At 38.1% G+C, this 8,068-nt stretch overlaps 1 pseudogene; it reads left to right on the top strand.

Annotated features, from left to right (window-relative positions):
• The first annotated feature begins 657 nt into the window (after positions 1 to 657).
• LOC126951459 (rab GDP dissociation inhibitor beta-like) lies at positions 658 to 1,993 on the top strand (annotated as a pseudogene).
• The last annotated feature ends 6,075 nt before the right edge of the window (positions 1,994 to 8,068 follow it).

The raw sequence follows: 8,068 nt of genomic DNA, 5'->3' as shown, positions 1-8,068 counted from the left end.
TGAGTATGTGGCAGAGCAGTGATTTACATGTTGATAATGTTAAATCCAATATCTTTCAAGCTATGGAAACAAAACAATATATTTAGGCCATACTCAAGCAGGAGAAATGTCTACTTAGGAAAATGAAGTCAAAGAAAAAGTATTGAAAATATTTTTAAATTAGATGATTTTCATAAAATTGAAGATCCAGTGTAAACTTAACTAGAAATAATATTTCCTTAAAAAGTGGAGAGGGGTGGGCATGGTAGCTCACGCCTGTAATCCCAACACTTTGGGAGGCCGAGGCAGGTGGATCACGAGGTCAAGAGATTGAGACCATCCTGGCCAACATGGTGAAACTCCATCTCTACTAAAAATACAAAAATTACCCGGGCCTGGTGGTGCACATGTGTAGTCCCAGCTACTCAGGAGGCTGAGGCAGGAGAATTGCCTGAACCTGGGAGGCGGAGGTTGCAGTGAGTCAAGATCACACCACTGCACTCCAGCCTAGGTGACAGAGCGAGACTCCATCTCAGAAAAGAAAAAAAAAAAAAGGTGGAGAGATACTCTTCCAGTTTCCCTTATGCCAGAGAGCATCTCACAGCCTCACAGGGTGGTCACAGAGCCCGTGCGCCTTTTCCTTTCTCGGGTCCTGTGTCCACACCTGCCCCACCCACCATGAATGAGGAGTACGTTGTGATTGTGCTGGGCATCGGCCTGGTGGAATGTATCCTTTCCGGTATAAAGTCAGTGAAGGGCAAGAAAGTTCTTCATATGGATTGAAACCTTTACTATGGAGGAGAGAGTGCCTCTATAACATTACTGGAAGATTTATACAAAAGATTTAAAATACCAGGATCACCATCAGCATCAATGAGGAGAGGAAGAGACTGGAATGTTGACTTGATTCCCAAGTTCCTTGTGGCTAATGGTCAGCTGGTTAAGACGCTGCTATATACAGAGATAACTCGCTATCTGGATTTTAGTGACTGAAGGGAGATTTGTCTATAAGGGTGGAAAAATCTACAAGGTTCCTTCCACTGAAACAGAAGCCCTGACATCTAGCTTAATAGAACTGTTTAAGAAACATCACTTCAAGAAATTCCTAGTGTATGTTGCCAACTTAGAGGAAAAAGATCCGAGAACTTTAGAGGGAATTGATCCTAAGAAGACCACAATGTGAGAGGTGTATAAGAAATTTGATTTGGACCAAGATGTTGCAGATTTTACTGGTCATGCTCTTGCACTTTATAAAACTGATGACTACTTAGATCAACCATGTTGTGAAACCATTAATAGAATTAAACATGACAGTGAATCTTTGGCAAGATATGGCAAAAGTCAATACCTTTATCCACTCTGTGGCCTTGGAGAACTGCCACAAGGCTTTCTGCAAGGCTAAGTGCTATTTATGAAGGTACCTATATGCTGAATAAACCAATTGAAGAAATCATTGGGCAGAATGGAAAAGTAATTGGTGTAAAATCCGAAGGAGAAATTGCTCACTGTAAGCAGCTCATCTGTGACCTCCGCTATGTAAAAGATCGGCCAGAAAAAGTGGGCCAGGTAATCAGAGTTATTTGCATCCTCAGCCACCCCATCAAGAACACCAGTGATGTCAACTCCTGCCAGATCATTATTCCACAGAACCAAGTCAGTCGAAAGTCAGACATCTGTGTTTGCATGATCTCCTCCGCACACAGTGTAGCAGCACAAGGGAAGTATATTGCCATAGGTACTACAACTGTGGAAACCAAGGAGCCTGAGAAGGAAGTCAGACCAGCTATGGAGCTCTTGGATCCAATTAGATGGGAATTTGTTAGCATCAGTGGCCTCCTGGTACCAAAAGACTTGGTAACAGAAAGCCAGATCTTTATTTCCTGTGCATACAATCCTACCACTCACTTGAGACAATTGGGATGACATTAAAAAACATCTATAAGAAGATTACAGGATTAGAGTTTGACTTTGAGGAAATGAAGCATAAGAAAATGACATCTATGGGGAAGACTAACAGCAGTACATGTTATTATCCAATTAGGACAAATTTAAAATTTGGTAAATAATGCATATTATATGAAATCAATATTGTAAGGCCTGCTTTTGTAATCAAAATGGAGAGATTGAAGAGTGCTGTGTCAGGAAATACACCTCCCCTTCATCTTTCTAATATCATATATTAACTTGTTTTCATGGAGTGGCTATTCAGAATTCACAGGTTACCACATTCTCTTCAATTTAATCAAACTTTTTTTTTTTTTTTTTTTTCCAGTGAAGGATCAGTTTCAAACAAACATTATGATTCTGATACAGACAACTTGAAACAGTGTTTGTATCTTTTAATCAGTGTAGCCTCTCAGTTATGAGCTTCTGCTGCTCAAGAGCTGGATCCATACAGACTGTGTGCCATCTGTCATCCTGACATTCAGGAGATTCTAAATTGAATACTCCACGGTTTGGGGTGGCATCCAGAAGTTTTTCCTATGACTTTATATTTTGTATTATGTCAAGTCTTATGGCAGGGTGCAAACAGCATAGCCACAAGTTTGGTTTAGGACGTAAAATTCTAACCAAACTCCAGACACAGGGAGTCATTTATACAAAGCTGTATGTGGCGTTTTAACCCAATAAATGATGAGAGAAAAGGGGAGAGGAAGTGAACATAAAGCGGGTAACGTGTAGAAGCATCTTTTGTATCTCAGGCATAGCTTCTTCAGTGGACCAAACTGCAATGCAGTATTGACTTGACAGAACTCCTACTTCTGTAAAATGACTCCAAATTATTTCTCTACTACATAATGAAGCCAAATTCTGAAAACAAACAAACAACAACAACAAAAGTGGAGAGGTAGTTTTTCTATTACTCTAAGTTGTGAAGGTATTCAGTTCTATAAACTAATCAAATATGCGAAGAAAAAGACAGTGAGCTCATGGTTTTAGAAAATTCTTACCACTTTATTGTTTTCCCTATGTCTTTAAATTCCTTGGTCTGCTTATTTCACTACTCCATACATTTTAAAAGGCACTTTCACTAGAAAAGAAGGTGAAATCCAGTTATAAGAAATGTCATTTGTTTAATTATTGCTAGAAAGAACTAATTTAGACTAGGATGATATTTACTAGCTTCAAAAGGAACTTTGAGATTATATCCTCCCATTCAAATGAGTAATTCTGAATCCTTATGACTGGGGAAGTATCTGATCTCCCCTGCTAATAAGAATAAAGAAAAGAATGGACCATCACTCTACTGAGAAAAACACAGTTGATTTTACCACAGTAGGTTGGCTAATACATTGTGTTTTCCAAAGAAATAAAAGCATATCAATAATTTTTACCAAAAATGTTCTGATAAAATTAAGCTAAGTTTGCAAAATATATGTGAAAGTCAACTGAGGTAACTTTTACTGAAATATGAATGAAGAACTTAATGAAGTTTTCAGTATGATTTCTAAGCTCCCATTAGTAATCAGGACAAGACATCAAATCATTTAAAAAGGAATTTAGCAGCTGAATTAAAAAAAATTCAATTAAAAAAATGTAATGTAAAACACTCAAAAACAGACACTCTTTTGTTAAGTCTGAAAACTCCAGCAAATGTTACCTTTAGTCATCAGGATCCCCTTATATTTAGAGACTAAGTTTGAATTTATATGTCCAAGCCCATGATCACAGCGGATTTCATCTCTCAGTTGGGTCAGACCATAAATAAGGCTATATCAGCTGATTTCAGCCTCTAAATATAAGTCTCATGTTTAGGCTAAAAATAGTTAATTCACATGCAGTGCAAAAGTTCCTGAATTCTAAAATGTATTTTGAAATTTCCCTTCTCGGAGTGGAATGACTTTGCACTTCAATTTGTTTATTGTCCTGTGGAAGTGTATAAGAAAACATTCTTTATATTTAACAAAACTGTCATGGGAATGAAACTAGTATCTATTTAAAAATCAAAAAGGAAGTCTCTATTTTGAATGAATCAACATACAAGAATAAGAACATTTGCAAATGTTTTAATTTGGCTTTACTCTACGGGTTTAGGTTTCAGAGTTATCATCTGCCAATTTCATGTTTACCTGCCTCCCTGACTAGTATTGTTGAATAGACAAAAGAAAAAACGAAAAAAAATTGATGACTCTGGCTTGCTGAATTGAAACATAAAATAAGTTGGAGTTTAGAGACCATTTGTATCTTTAATGGCCTTCTGGTAAAGTACCCTCTGGGGCACCAAGCCCTTCAAGCAGATGTTACCTTGAAATGAAGAGCTTTTCCCTTTGGATACCAACCACATCTTTGCTAAGTTTGTTGCAGTCTTTAGACCCTGAGTCACAAGCAATATGATCAAACTTGGTTCTGGTGCAGCATGTTGAAATTCTAAACAAATATTGTTTCTAAATGTTGTGGTTAGATTTAGAAAGTGTTGTGTGACTAATTAAAAGAATTACTCAATGACTTAAGAGTGGGGTCAGGCCCACACACCCATTTAGTCCTGTGTACATTCTCCCGAGGCAGTTTGATGTCAGAACTTGTGCAGCCTCTCTCATGTGGTATCTCTAACATTAAGCAAGCAGGAGTCCTTTTCCACCACTGATCACTGACCCGCAAGATAGACTCGGCACAGTTGCAGACACCACAGGCGGCCAGGGCATTGCCCATTCACCTCTGTGTGGAGAGCTAAGAGTTATCACCCTTCTTCAACTCCAAGCTAGGGTCTAGGAGCCAGCATCAGCTAGCACTGAAATGCCCTTTCATTTACTCATACTAAGGCAGTCTGTGTTCTCTGCGTAGTGCCCAACACATAAGGAGAAAATAATAACACGGAACTGTGAATTAACTTCTAAATTAATAAAAACCATGTTTGCTCTATGTTTTCTGAATTTTTATTTTGAGCAAAATAAAATACAAAAGGGCAAGAGATCATGGTTTCAGATTGGCCTAAAATCAAATTCTGGTTCTGATAGTTAACTGCTATGTCACTTTTGCTAGTGGGTTCACCTCCCTGAACTCCAGTTGTCTTACCTAGAAAAGGGATTGATATCTGTGCCTCAAAGCAGTATAGAAATGCAGTGACTTCTAAGGAGAGAGCCCCACTGCCAGCAGCATGGGCTGCTCCGGAAAGTGGAGGGAAAAAAGTGGGGAAAGGTAGTGCGGTGCCTACCTGGAAGCAAAGAGTAACTGGGAAACTGACTTTTGGGAACGAACTGACATTGAGAATTGACTAGAGAATCTCAAAAATACCTGAAAGTTCATCTGTTTCAGTGCTGGGTCCTGTATATAAAGAAACTGGAACTTAGAATAGAAGTGAACAACTTGGCCAAAGTCATATAATCCCTGATTTACAAAGTTGGAATATAAACAAATTATTGTATCCACCGATCTGATGATTTCTCCATCCTTTGAGCTTCAAGGCCACCAGGACAGAGAAAAGGGAGGCAGAGAAAAATGGATAGAGATGGAGAGAGTTCCAAGGAGAGACTAAGTGCAGCATCAGAGATAGTAATACGTGAATAAAAAGAGACCACATGTCTATCTCCTCGGGTATCATACACCTGCTGTCCCCTGAGATGCCCTCCCAGCATAGCATAAAATTGGTGCAGAGTACACCCACCACAGCGGTCCCAGGGAGGGGACACAGTGAGGCAGTCTAGGGACAGCAGGACTCTCACAGCACAGTGGTTACAGGAGAACTCACCCATTGACTGCTTGGCTTGCATCTTCATTCATTCTTTCATTCCTACAAGTCCTAAAAACTGAGCACACGTGTAAATTTCCTGCCTCGACACTAGAGGAGATACCATCTCTGCCTTCAAAAAGCTCACGGCTTTCTTGAGAAAAGTTTGAAGACTCCGTGTGGAAGCTTATAAAAGTGGAATAGACTCTGTCCAGGAACATGGCAAATTGGTCTTTAGTCCACAAACTGATAACAAACTGATGATTATACAAGCAGATAGAAGCATGCGTTTTTCTCTTATGTTTTTCATCATTCTCCCTCCTAGCAAACAAAACAATCCTGACCAGTGATGAACAACCATGATCTGCTGCTGGCTGTTACAGTCGAATTCATGAACTAGAAGGAAACATGGGCGTTGCTATGACACAAAAGCCCACTTCAGACTCAACTGAACCCCTAACTCAGGAACACACATTTCATTTTATATAATTTTATTTTGTTTTGTTTCTTGTGTGTTTCTTTTTATAAAAATATATTTTAAAACTTTTAAGTTCAGAGCTATAGGTGCAGGTTTGTTCTGTAGGTAAACTTATTTGATGAGTGTTTGTTGTACAGATAATTTCATCACCCAGGTATTAAGCCTAGTACCCAGAAATTCTTTTTCCTGATTCTCTCCCTCCTCCCACCCTCCACCTTCCAAAAGGCCCCAGTCAGTGTGTGTTGTTCCCCTCTATGTGTCCGTGGTCTTCTCATCATTTAGCTCCCACTTGTAAGTGAGAATATGTGGTATTTGGTTTTCTTTTCCTGTGTTACTTTTCTAAGCACAATGAACTCCAGCTTCATTCATGTCCCTGCAAAGGACATGATCTCATTATTTTTTATGGCTGCATTATAAGGAATATACATTTTAAAAGCACCTTTTGTAACTTCAGGAAATTAAAAAAAAAAACTTAAATCCTATGACTGGACAAAAATGACAACAGATATCTAGCTGCTCTTAATATACAAAATTTGCAAAAAAGAAGTCGTGAGAAGTCATGGGTCAACCTAAGTATTACTGTATTAAATTGTACACACATTCCATGAGAAAAAAGAATATTTCCAAAAACCTCTATTTCATATTCATATTCTTTAGCAGATTAAAGAAAGAAAAGTGGCTATTTAATGAGAACATTAGAACAATCAGAAATGATAAATGATTTCTTTCAGATGAAAAATATGATTATTAAAATTTCAAATGCTGGAATCAATGGTACTGAACAGGAAGGAAATGGAATTTATTGTTTGGAGGAAAGTTTCTCCTACTTAAAGGACAAAGTATTAACAGATGATGACAAAGTGAAAAACTACAAGCTATTGATATAAACTATAGATCCCAGAGAATAAAAAGCTCATCTATGTGTATGTGTCTGGGTTCATGTGTGTGTGCCTGTGTGCACATGTGTGTGTGTGTGTGTGTGTGTGTGTGTGTGCGCTTGTACCTAACTAGAAGGAAAGACAACCAACAGCTACAGTCATAGCATTCATAGAAAACACATTCACAATCTGAAGAAAGTTCTTGAAGAGGGAAATAAATAATAAAAAAGATTGACATCCAGACATGCCTTGGTAAAATTTCTGATTTTTCCAAAATGAGGAGAACCAATGTAAAAATGTATATAATATGAGAACAGAAAACACAATTATCTGCAAAGAAAATGAATCAATAAATTGGCATTAGGCTTCGCTTCTACAATACTAAATGTGGGAAGATAGTAAATCCCATACAGAATTGTATTGAGGAAAAAAAAATGTTGCTGTCTTCATGTAAGCTACTCGACACTGTCCTTTTTGCATCTCTGACCTAGAACAAGTCTCATGTCTCAGCAGCAAATGCCTTCTGTTGTGTGAGGAGCAATTGCCTGACAGGGCTCTGATTCATCTTACTGTCAGAGGTGCCTGTTCTCTGTCCTGTGGGAGGGTCTTTCTTTTCCATCATTCCCCTGGGCCAGGGAGGCCATTTGGGTGTTGGAGCACCACACAGCTTTGCAGCCTGATTCTTGTTTGGGAAACACTGGAGACCTAAAGACTAACAAACCCACAGACTAACAGTCAAATCAGTCAAGTAGGTTTTTATTCTATGAGTTTTTGTTTGTGTGTTTGTTTTTTGCCTTTGTTCTTATTTTGCTTTACTTTCTATACATTTTCCTTAGAAAATGTTGCCCTGTAATCTGTTATAAAAAATATTATTGTAATACTTTATGTAGTGCTAGGAAAACAAATGGAAACAATAATTATACTCTGATACTCTGACATTCATCTATACTTCATAGATGATAAAATGTGGGGAAAATATATAAATATATATTTATTTCAGGCATCCTTAATTAATTCTAGAATTTGCCGATTTCTGACATAATTCTTGAAGCAAACAAACACTTCATT

Source organism: Macaca thibetana, chromosome 3, assembly GCF_024542745.1.
Source record: "Macaca thibetana thibetana isolate TM-01 chromosome 3, ASM2454274v1, whole genome shotgun sequence".
In the NCBI taxonomy this organism is placed as follows: domain Eukaryota; kingdom Metazoa; phylum Chordata; class Mammalia; order Primates; family Cercopithecidae; genus Macaca; species Macaca thibetana.
The sequence above is the reverse complement of the archived record's forward strand: the minus strand, read 5'-3'. Positions and strand labels throughout refer to the sequence as shown.